At 39.2% G+C, this 12,540-nt stretch overlaps 1 long non-coding RNA gene across 1 annotated transcript; it reads left to right on the plus strand.

The window, feature by feature from the left end:
* The first annotated feature begins 791 nt into the window (after window positions 1–791).
* Window positions 792–10,651, plus strand: LOC102148397 (uncharacterized). Its single transcript, XR_290840.4, has 3 exons — window positions 792–982; window positions 7,655–7,825; window positions 8,302–10,651. It is a non-coding gene; the product is annotated as an uncharacterized lncRNA (long non-coding RNA).
* Window positions 10,652–12,540: the final 1,889 nt, after the last annotated feature.

The following is a 12,540-nucleotide window of genomic DNA, read 5'->3' on the forward strand; positions in this document are numbered from 1 at the left end:
TTCAGTTGCTTGTGAAACCGTTCTCTGGACCCTGTGATAGCCGCCTATTTGCAGACCTGTGGCAAATAAGAACACTTGATATTTTGCTGCTAAGCTTTGCTTCCTTTCTTTCTAGCTCCTTTTGTAATCCTGTCATTTCCTCTCTGAAATCATTGCCAAATGCACTTGAAAGCATACTTTAAAATATTACTGATTAATGACCTCAAAGGAGAACACCACAGCCTCCCTTTCTCAACTACGGAATAATAAAGTACTTAGGTTTCTATAAAAAATATCATATACTAAAAATCAGGCTTATACTTAAGTGGGTATTATTTGTTTCCTCAAAGAACTGCATAAGTATAATGTCAAGGTAGAACAAGGATAGGGTAGTGGTGGAGAAGGGAGTGGTGTGGTGGGCATGGGCCTACCTAACCTTCCAGAGGAAACAATAGTTTATCTCAAAGCAGCTAAGTAAATTATAAGATGTAAGTCATTGCTCTATTTATCTTGTGAAAACGTAAAAATATCCAATTTTTCATATAGACAAAAAATAAAGAAAAACTAGGGACACATTGTGGACTGAATGTTTGTGCCCACCCAAAATTCGTGTGTGGCATCTCTACCTCTCACTGTGATGATATTAGGAGGTGGGGCCTTTGGGAGGTAATTAAGATTACTTGGGAGGTAATTAAAATGGGGTCCTGAGAGCGGAGACCTCATGAATGGGGTTAATGCCCCTTTAAGAGTCAGAGAGAGTGTGTTTCCCCTCTTAGCTCTCCGCCCTGTGAGGACACAAGGAGAAGTCAGCTGTTTAAGAACCAGGAAGTGTGTTTTCACCAGACACTCAATCTAACGGCACCTTGATCTTGAACTTCCAGCCTTCAGAACTGTGAGAAATACATTTCTGTTGTTTATAAGCCACTCAGTCTACGGTATTTTTGTTACCGCAGCTTGAATGGACTAAGACAGGACACTATTGAGCATCTCTCCTGAGATGATGGTGAGTCCTGGCCTTGTTCTGTGGTTGAAATGTTTTGCCTGTGTCCCCATGTGGACTTGTTTATTCCTGTCAACAACTGAACGCTTTTGCAAGTCTTGGTCCAAACATTTTGTTGTTCTTCTTCTTCTTTAGCAGTGTGATATTTCAATCGTGGTAGTTGTGTGTGCCTGTGGGAGTTTTGTTTGTTTTGGAACTATGGTTATTTTAGAACACTGTCAAAATAAGTCTGTCATTATCTTTAACAAAATGGGCTAATATTCCATTGTAAATTGAAGAATGATGCCGATGATGGTGACATGTAATGGAGGGCCTTCTCATCAGCAACAAAATTAATCAGAGTTCATCTATGAGCCAGAGAATGATTCAGCTTCCACTTGCGATCCTGCATATAGATTGAAGTTCATGAAATGATATGATAGGCGGATCAACACAAAGTTAGCTGAAGATTATGAAGCATGTCAGGTAAATTGCAAAGCTTTAAGAAAATTGTTTCAATGGTTGGAATGTGGTATTACAAAGAAAGCAATATTCTGTTACTTATACTTACTGGTCTCTCCCACTTAAAAAAATCAATCATGAAGAATTTCTGATGAAAATTAGTCTTGAAAATTTTTAGGAAGCATTGACAATTTTCAGAAAGCATGAAAGAGTTGAAATACACTTGAAAATACTGCGACTCAAGAGAGAATATTGATTTTTGTGGTAAAATCATTGATAAAAGATTATCTTCACTCATTCAAGACAAGTTGAAAAGAGTATAATATACCTGAAAATCGTAGGTGAAAATATTTTATTTTTCTTGGAAAATATCATTTATTCTTAGGAGTTTAATTCATCTGTATATAAAAGCAATTTTTTAGCATTCATGAGTTGATTTCTATAAATGTACAAATGTACAGTCACTGGAATGATAAAGAGAGGATAATTGCAGGATGCGATAAAAAGATCATTTTCCTTGCTTACTCAATACTATTTTACAAGAAGACTGATAGTGCAAATCAAAAACAACTATTGATTAATGCAAGATGACCACAGAAAACAAAGTCTATACTTAACCAGAGTTTCATTGATAATAAAGAGATGGCCAAGATGTGCTCTTCTTGGTTATAAAATTTTTGCAATAAACCAGAGTCAATAAGAATTAAATGCAAGATTTTGCCTATGATACTGCTGCCAACATGAATGGAAAGTTAACAGACAGTTGCAGTGAAGCGTAAGTAAGAAAAGCCAAGACTGTTCCTTCTCGTGCCATGTCATGCTCGTCCTCTAGATTAGTCATACGAGGTATGGAGGGAAATCAAAAAACATCAAAGTTCTCTCAATACTGTCAATTCTTTGTTTTCTACCACTCATGTATCTGTGAAAATATTGGCAATATAAAAACATTTATAAACGCAGTTGAAAGTGTAAAGCACTGGAAGCGATGTGATTCTTTTGAAACCTATAGATCTGGACATCATAGCTCATTATCAGCAGTGAAGAACTTCCAGAGACTTTTGGAAGAATCCAAAAGCATTTGCAATTGGCTCTTTAGTTACACCAGTAACTAGTGAATGGAACAGTTTGCTAGTATAAATTTCCAAACGTGACTTCCTGTTTGCTTAAACTGTCTTTATCACATGCTAAGTAAGTATGTGCTTGGGTAATATACAATTGTCACTGTAGTCATTTTAGAATTTCTAAAATAGCTTACCATTGACAAGAATTAAATAAAATATACTCTATCATTTTGAATACAAATATCTGCCTTTGCTTTTGTTAGGTCTAGCTTAAATTGGAAACGTCGAAGGAAAGAAAGTACAGTATGATCAAATGCTTGTGCTTTTTGGTCTACTTTCACTGCTGAATGCAATCAGACACTAAGTCCTGGTGCTTTGAGGAGGCGGGGTTCTGCCAATGTAAACCGGGGGGCAACAAAGCTCAAGGAGCACCTGACATTTCTACATCCCCAAATAGATCTCAGACAGTGTGGATGAATGAGAAGAATGCTGTTTCAGAAATACTAAAATCTCATCAAACGGATTCATCTCAAATGAAGAGACTTATTTTGAAGCGTCTTGAAAGACTGTTCATCCTATTGCCAAGCCAAGGAATCCCCATATGATTGGAGAGACCTTGGCAAAAGCACATGCCCTGAAATTCAACTATTTGGGGCCTTGAAGCTGAGATGGAATATTTCAGTTGATGTCACCCACTCCAAAATGTATAATGTCCCTTTCTCATATTTTGAAGCAAACCTTCGAATAATTGAAAGTGATAACATTTCTCTTTGGCATGGAAAAGAATGAAACTATAAACATTTCTCTGTGACTTTCTGGGTTTTGTCTTTTATTTGCATACTGACCAATGACATCAGAGAAAAAACCCTGTTTTCTGAGCCCATTTTTGAAAATATAGATACCACTAACTTCTTTAAAACTGTGGAAAGTCTTTGCCCAGCAAGCTTTGACGGAACGAGAACTCATCTCGGGTTCTAGGAGGCACCTCTGGAACCTCAGTAACCCATCTGCTCACACTGCCTTGTGGAAGGAAGCAGCTCTGTGTGTCAGCCGCGGGCATCGTGCCAGAGACCCTGCGAACAGCCTTGTCTAAGTGTGAATATCTTTATCTTCCTCCAAACTAGGGCCTTGAATCACCATCTTTTCAAGAGGCTTTGTCAGATAACAGGAGCAGAATATTATCAACCGCACGGAATAAGACAGGTCATGAAGTGCTTATTGAACTTGAAGCAGAACTTTGCGTGGGTCCTTAAGAGACAAAGAAAAGGAAAGCCAATTCTCCAAGCAATTCTACTCGGAGGAGCTCGCTCACAGTTTGGTTTATTAGGCACATAGTTCTGGTCATTCTGAATGAGGTAAATCTTTCAGTTCAAGGTCCTGGAGTCATCAACCTCAATCTTCTGAAAAACAAAACAAAAAAGTACAAGCTCTTTTGGCCAAGCATACACACTTGGAAGAATAACTTAGAGAGACAAAACCTCAAACTTTCCATCACTGAAGGAAATGCTTCTACAGGCTGGAATTGAGAGTGACAAAGAAGAAGCTTTCTTGATTTCTTTGCAGTCAGAAAACTGTAGCAACCTGAAAGCCCTCAGAACACTTTTGAGCATTACTTCTGCTCAAATAATCTTCAAGTGGAAAGTGAATCTGTAATCCTTTCCTTGTTGACACAGATGGCAGTGATGAAGCAGACCTTGCCAAATATGACTTCATGGACTTGAGGACAAAGGAAATGAAGTAACAAGAATTCAACTTGAAGAGTTGTAGAGAATCCTACAGCTAGAAGACTTGTAGGTGTCCTTGATCCAAACCCATTCTTAGCTGGCCACTGATTCTATTTGTTACCACAGACTTTACTGGGTCAGGGTTTTGACAAGAGATTTTCACATTTTGAGGTATATGGGGTAACTATTCAGGTTCAAAACTGATTTGGCTTGAGCTAAAGAAGCCTTACTTATGGCCTGTCAAACATACATTAGCCATCTACTTTAACCATTGAAGTAAAGAACGTGCTCTCTTAAGATAAGAATGCATACTTCCCCTTCTACCCCTTTTGGTAACCCCCATATTAGTCCCCTTCCCAACATCAGGATCATGTTGACCTGCTAATTTGCCACTGAATACCTCTTTGAAATTTTGATGAATATGTATCCTGGGCATGTGTTTTTTTTGCTGGGAAAGATTTGCCCTCAGCTAACATCTGTTGCCAATCTTCCTCATTTTTTCTTTTCCCTCCCCAAAGCCCCAGTACATAGTTGTATATTCTACTTGTAGGTCCTATTCGTTCTTCTATGTGAGCCCTCACCACAGCATGGCTCCTGACAGACAAGCGGTGTGGTTCCATGCCTGGGAACTGAATGCAGGCCACCAAAGTGGATTGTGCCAAACTTTAACCACTAGGCCTTCAGGGCTGGCTCCTGGGCATGTTTAACGTATGTTCTTTGTTCTAAAGAGATATAAGACTGTACCAAAAACCAGGCTTCTCTGGAATACTTCTTTCCTTTCTGGAAAAAGCCTTCCCAAGTTATAATCCCCACTCTGGCTCAAGTAAAAATCACGTATATCTCTTACCTATGGAATGGTTGTTCATTATTTTGCTTTGACATTTCCAACCCTTATTTCTATCAAAGGAAAAGTTAAAATCAATTGTATGATGATGTTTGTCTTATCTTTTCAAAAACCACATAACTTCATATTAAACCAAAGGAGCCTCCCTGGAGGCAGTTACAGGAAAGTAGCTGTGGTAGGCAGAATTCAAAGATGGTCCCCAAGTATCCCAACCCTGGGATACACAGCTTGTATAATCTCCTCCCCTTGTGCAGGCAGAACCTATGAATATGATAGGTTATCACTCTTGTGATTAGGTTTCTAATCAGTTGTCTTTGAGTTAATCCAAAGGGACATGGTCCAGCTGACCAAGATCTAATGAGGTGAGTCCTTAAAACGGGCTGAGTCCCTTAGGAAGTCAGAGACATATGCTACTATTGGCCTGGAAGCAAGCAAACCTCCATGCCAGGAACCGCCAATGGAGGCCACATGGCAAGGAACTTAGGGCAGTATCCAGGACTGAGAGTAGTCCCCAGCCAACAGCTAGCAAGAAAATGGGGATCTCAGACCTGTAATCAAAATTCTGCCAACAATCTGCATGGGCCTTGAAGGGTACCCCAAGCCTTAGGTGACAACTGAGCGCCCTCAGCTTCACTGTGCTCAGACTTGTGACCACAGAAACCTTGAAATAATAAATGAGTGCTGGTTTCTTTTTTTTTTCCCCCAAAAAAAAACCAATGAACAAAATGGACAAACAAAATAAAGCAAAGGAGCAGCATCTTTTTTATTAAAATTACTTTAGAAAAGAATTAACATATTTTTTGTTCTATGTGAACAACTTTTACTTCTTGTAATTTTCTTCAAGGAGTGGTCATTAGTTTTTGCTTGAAAAACCAAATTTGCAAAGTATAACTTTTTTTGTAATTCTCCAAGAGAAGGAAAAACATTTCCAAGGCAATAAAATTAGTTATATGCAAAACTTTATGTATGTGTTTATGTGTGTCTTTCTGGGAGTAAAGTCCACAGCTCTCAGTAGATTCTCAGAGTGATCCATGATTCAAAAACTGTTTCAAACCATGGACATAACTAGAAATCACATCCCAGTTCTCAAAATCTAGGTAAGAATGGAGATTGATTTTTTGGAATTCTTTAAGTGGAAACACTTAAGCACCCATACATATTTACTTTCCTCAACTTCCAACCTCACTCCATTTCCTCTCCTAGCAACTGGATTTTAACATATTTGGTTTTAGTTTTTATCAGTGGTTGGGGGACTTAAGCCAATTTTGCTTAGATGATCTTAGATTTTGTTCATCTTTTCTATTTAAAGGGATGAGTAGCATTAAGGATAACTTTTAAACGAAAGGAAAGGACCTATAAGATGTCCAGCTCTTTTTACTTTCTGATGTATTTTTAATGAGGTGTGATGGACAGAGATAGAGACAAAAAAGAATTTGTAAGCCTTATTTATTATATGGACAATGACCAAACACTTCCCACTTAGATATAATTGAAGCAAATTCAATGAAAAATTACTTCTTTGATTTATCTACTGTTCACCGAAAAAAACTTAATTATGCAAAACAGTCTTTCATACACAAAGGCACCACTACTCACATAACATGAACAGTGCATGTTCTTTGAAGTATTATATTAATAGTAGGAGAGACCATTCAGCGCTGATCTATCAATAGCTATCCGTCCGTGATCTGCACAGGCAGGCTTTGTCTATGGCTTGGAACAGGAAATCAACTGGCCCACGTGAAGATTTCTTCCATGACCATAGCGTCATTAGCACAGCCCTGTCCAACTGGGAGAACAAATTCAAACTATATTTGTGACAATGATAAGATTTTTTTTCTTCATTCTCCAATTGCCTTAACTATCTATCCCCAGCAGCCCATCCAAGACACCACTTTTTACTTTCCCTTTCACAAACGTATCGCTTCCAACAATGTAAATTTTTTTAAAGACTTCAGTTTTTTTTAGAGCAGTTTATGGTTCAAACAAAATTGAGAGGAAGGTACAGAGATTTCCCATATGCCCTCTTCCCACACACATGCATAGCCTAGCCTATTATTAACATCACTCAGTAGAGTGGTACATTTGTTACCAAGGATCTACACTGACACAGCATAATCACCCAAAGTCCATAGTTTACCTGAGGGTTCTCTCTTGGTGCTGTATGGTCTACGGGTTTAGACAAATGTATAATGACAGATATCCATCACTATAATATCTTACAGAGTATTTTCATTGCCCTAAAAATCCTCTGTGCTCTGTCTATTCATCCTTCTCATCAAGTTCCTGGCAACCATTGATCTTTATATTGTCTCCATAGTTTTGCCTTTTCCAGAATGTCATATAGTTAGAATCGTACAGTATGTAGCCTTTTCAGATTGGCTTCTTTCCCTTAGTAATATGCATTTAAGTTTCTTCCATGTCCTTCCCTGCTAGCTTCAAAGAGACTGGAGCTTCCTACAGTTTTGATCTGGCTCTCTGGCAAACGGGATGTGATTTGTTTTTAACATTTATATTTCCCCTGCCAAGGGCATGCTATTTGCTTGGACTTATGATCTTTTAGTCATGATATTTATACTGTGTTATTCCATGGACTCCATGACAGAATCAATCATTCTTGGAACCTGAACACTAAGCCTGCTGATGAGTGAGGTCACACTCATTTGGAGCTGCTGGAGAAGAAGAAGGCTATTTCCTTATGGACCTTACTGTTAAAGACAGATGTAATCATCAAATGGAAAAATCCTCAAATACTTAGAAATTCCAGCATGTGAAGGTAAATCAGGAGTTGGGATGGTCACCCACAGTTAGCCTTAGAAATTTTTATCATTGTTAGTCCCAGTGACATACATTGTTATTTGCTCCCAATATTCATTTTCCCTTTCTTTCTTAGCATTAGAGCAAATGGGTATGTGGGGAAAGGGGAGTCATGATTTCCAGGAAGTCTCACTCTAGGGAAAACGTGTGTCCTACTTCTCTCTGAACCACAATGTGAAAGCCATATGTTGAGAATGAAAAAGCAAGATAAAATGAGCGTGGGTCCCCACTCAGTGCAAAGCCACGATACCAGTTCTAGACTGCCCTTCTAGACTTTTATGTAAGAGAGAAATCAATTACTACCTTGTTTAAGCCATTGTCACTGTGAGTTTTCTGTAACTTGGAACTAAGTCTAATCCAGATAAAGTCCCCACCTTTAGAATGGATATTCTGGACCAGGCCGAAAGTGATCTTTTCTCTCTCTTTCTAATGCAGAGTCTGACTGCACAAGCGATTGGAATGAGGAGATTAGACCCAAGGCCTTCAATGCAATTGGTGACCTTTTACTAGCTGAGGTCTATGTAAAACTCTGTCTTTGAAGGTGAAATTTCTTCTCTTACCACTTACCAATGAATCATCGATAACCAAAAATGAGTTCAACCTGCAGAGTGTCCTGGTAAACATGGTAGATAGTCTCCAAATATTTACATTGACAAAGATTGAGGAAACACATGTGATCAAGACACCATCATATCTGAAACATTATAAATTTCTCATCACCTAAAAAAAAAGTAGGAATTATGCATCCCAGTGGGAGGCTATGAGTCTGGCCATCAGAGACAGTGATGAGGGTAGATTATGGGGACAGTTAGCAAAGACATAAACTTGGTGACTGAGGTCACGGAGGCAAAGCTCTTGCTTGAGATGTTAGTGATTCCCACTGCTTTACAAAACAAGGTCAACTGCTCAGATCTTTCTCTGGCTGGAACCTGATAATTATGCCTCATTTTAAATAGTTGATCAAAAACTTCAAGCTGAAGCCAGCCCTGATGGCCTAATGGTTAAATTTAGGCGAGCTCCACTTCAGTGGCCCAGGTTCAGTTCCTGGGCATGGAACCATACCACTCATCCATCAGTAGCCATGCTGTGGTGGTGGCTCACATAGAAGAACTAGAAGGACTCACAACTAAAATATACAACCATGCACTGGGGCTTTGGAGAGGAAAAAAAGAGAGAGAGAGATTGGCAACAGATGTTAGCTCAGGGCGAATCTTTCCCAGCAAAAAAACCCCTTCAAGCTGAATAAATGTTTGGAGGAGATTCCAGGCCCCCAAATTACTTGGAGGACCACCTAGAGCAGTCAGCTCAGATGATCTCAACCTGGCCACTTTCGTGACTCCCAAGAATATGTTGCTCTCTGGTTTGACCCAGAGTGTGGGTTTTGTGCATTTTTCAAAGTGACCAACTAGGGACTTCTGCTGCTGGGAAGATGAAATAGACATACTTTTCCCTGTTCTACCCACTAAGTACAATGAAAAACCCTGAACATTATATATAAAACAAACATTAAGAAGACTCTGAGAAGTGGAGAGAAGACAGGAGACCAGCTAGGGACATCAAGACCCGACGAACAGCACAGTTTGAGTTCCCTAAGTTTTCTGTTTGCCTCGTGTATCTCAGACTTGGAGTTAAAGAAGCCAGCAACCTAGAAATGCCAACAAGCTAAGAAAAAAAAGTCTAACAAAAGCCTGCTCTCTCCGGTCAAAGGACCAGAAAAGGGATATCCTGGCAAGAACAGAAGACTTTTAGTTGAAAACTGCTCTACTGTGGCCAAACACCATAGAAAAAAACAATGTTAGCACAGGTTGAGCGGGGAGCCTAGATGTCCACCCTTATGAGGCTGTAATATAAATTGTGAATGTAAAATGTAAAACTACTGCCATGGTGGTGTGAGCGAGGGCAGAATAAGGGGCCTAGAATTTTATCCACAATAGGAGGTAACGAGACCCCCCTTCATGGAATCAGTGGAGACCACTGGGGACCCTGGACTCATACCCCCCTACCCACAGTAATGTACCCCTTTCCTTCCCACTGGAAGCCTAGTGGAGAGTCAGGAGTTTCACCACTGCCCAGCTATGACAAGGCCACTCCCCATCATGTGGTGTCATTCGAGGCCACGTGGGGAGCAGTAACGAGGCACCCCTACCTCTCCCAGCCAGAGAGGTGCGAGTACAGGCCTAGTGGAAACCTGGAACTCCCACCCACTCCCAGCAGTAATGAGGAGCACCTCCCCATCAGGTATCAACAGACCTGAGTAGGAAATATGAATTTCTACCACCACTTGGCAGTAACGAGGTAGCACTCTCCCTTCCCCTGCCAGAACAATTTCAGGGAAAGCCAGTTAAAACAGAAGGTTTAAAAGAACCCAAAGTCTCATAACATACCAAAATTCCAGGTTTAAATAAAAAATCAGTTGTCATACCCAAACCCATAAAGATTACAAACTAAATGGAAAAAGACAATCAATAGACGCCAACATCAAGATGATAGATGTTAGAATCATCTGACAAAGATTTAAAACAACCATGATAAAAGTGCTTCAATGACCAATTAAGAAGAGGCTTGAAATAAAACAAAACAAAATAAACTCAGCAAAGAAATGGAAAGTCTCAGCAAAGCAATAGAAGATATAAAGAAGACTCAAACGGAAACTTTAGAATTGAGAAAAAACTATAACAGAAATTAAAAACTGAGTGGATGGGCTCAACAGCAGAATGGAGGAGAGAGGGGAACAAATCAGTAAGCTTGAAGATAGAACGATAGAAATTACCCAATCTGAACAAAAGAGAGAAAATAGACTGGAAAATAATGAACAGAGCCTCGGTGACCTATGGGACTATAACAGATGACCTAACATTTGTGTCATTGAATTCCTGGAGGGAGAGGAGAAGGAGGACACACTCACTGAAAAAGAATTGGATTTTTTTGAAAAATAAAAACAACCTCACCACACCCAGTATGAAATAGATCATTTGAATAGCCTTATAACTATTAAGGAAATTTAATTTTTAATTAAAAGATCCCAAAAAGAAATCTCCAGACCCAGATACAGTTTCACTGGAAAAGTCTACCGAACACTTCAGGAAAAACTAACATCAATTTTACATAATCTCTTTCAGAAAATAGAACTCTTCCCAATTCATTTTATGAAGCTAGTGTTATGCTGATGCCTGTAGGGTATTTGACGGACTTGAGGGATGATTGAGGAAAAAGATACAACCACAAAGGAAGTAGCATGCAAGATTTATTGGGCTGTGCTTGGATAGGGTTGCATGTGAGGGGAAGTTCCTCACAGTATGAGACGGTCCAGAGGCTTACGGCAAGAGGGCCACCATTCAGAAGGGGAGGAGGGCAAGGGAACTCCCAAAGGAGAGGGGGATCAGAGAGGGAGTTTAAGTGTCTAGGTGATGTCACTCAGCAGCATGGTGTGGAGTCTCTGGGTCAGAGAACTCTGAGGCAGCTTGGGGTCTTATACCACGAGGCTCTATCTTACCAATGGCAAACAAATGTGGTTGAGGTTTTGTGGGATATGCAAATCAGGCAGACCCTAAATGGCCAAACATTTGCCTTTTGGGACTATTTTTTGACTAATTGGATGTTGGATGTGTAAAAATTTGAGTTTGGTGCCAGTGGGCTTTTGAGCTAATGGGTCTCAGCCTGCAGTGAACCTAGGGGACAATACACAGAGGCTATCTTGGACTCATTTATATAACAGTACAAAACTAGACAAAGACAGTACAAAAAAAGGAGAACACTACAGTTTAATATTCTTGCTTTTTCTCTTTATTTTTGGTGAGGAAGATTGGGCCTGAGATAACACCTGTTGCCAATCTTCCTCTTTTTGCTTGAGGAAGAGTGGCCCTGAGCTAACATCTATGCCCATCTTCCTCTAATTAATATTCTTAATGAATATAGACACAAAAGTCCTTAATGAAATATTAGCAAAGAGAATCTAGATATATATAAAAAGAATTATCCACAATGATCAAATGGGGTTATACCAGGAATGCAGGGCTGGTTCAATATTAAAAAACCAATCAATGTAATCCACCATATTAATGGCTAAAGAAGAAAAGTCACAGGATCATATCAATTCATGCAAAAAAAGCATTTGACAAAGTTAAACACCTGTTCATGGTAAAAGCTCTCAGAAAAAAAAAGAAACACCTACAGCTAACATTGTACTTAATGGTGAAAGACTGAATGCTTTCCCCCTGAGATGGGGAACAAGGCAAGGAAGTCTGCTTTCACCACTCTTATTCAACATAATGCTAGAAGTTCTACCCAGTGTGATAAGGTAAGCAAAGGAGATAAAAGGCATACAGATTGAAAAGGAAGAACTAAAATTGTCCCCATTTGTAGATAACATGATCATCTATAAAGAAAATCCTGAGGTATTTATCCTCATCCCCTCCAAAAACTCTCCTAGAAATAATAAGTGAGTTCATCAAGGTTGCTATATGCAACATAAATATATACAAATCTATGGTATTTCTGTATACCAGCAACGCACTTGCAAACACCAAAATCTAAAATATAATATCATTTAAAAAAATGGTTCTCTTAGGTATAAATCTAACAAAACAAATACAGGACTGGAATGCTGGAAACTACAAAATGCTAATGAAACAGATCAAAGAAGATCTGATAAATGGAGACATACTGTGTTCATGG

The sequence above is a fragment of the Equus caballus genome, chromosome 9 (genome assembly GCF_041296265.1).
Source record: "Equus caballus isolate H_3958 breed thoroughbred chromosome 9, TB-T2T, whole genome shotgun sequence".
In the NCBI taxonomy this organism is placed as follows: domain Eukaryota; kingdom Metazoa; phylum Chordata; class Mammalia; order Perissodactyla; family Equidae; genus Equus; species Equus caballus.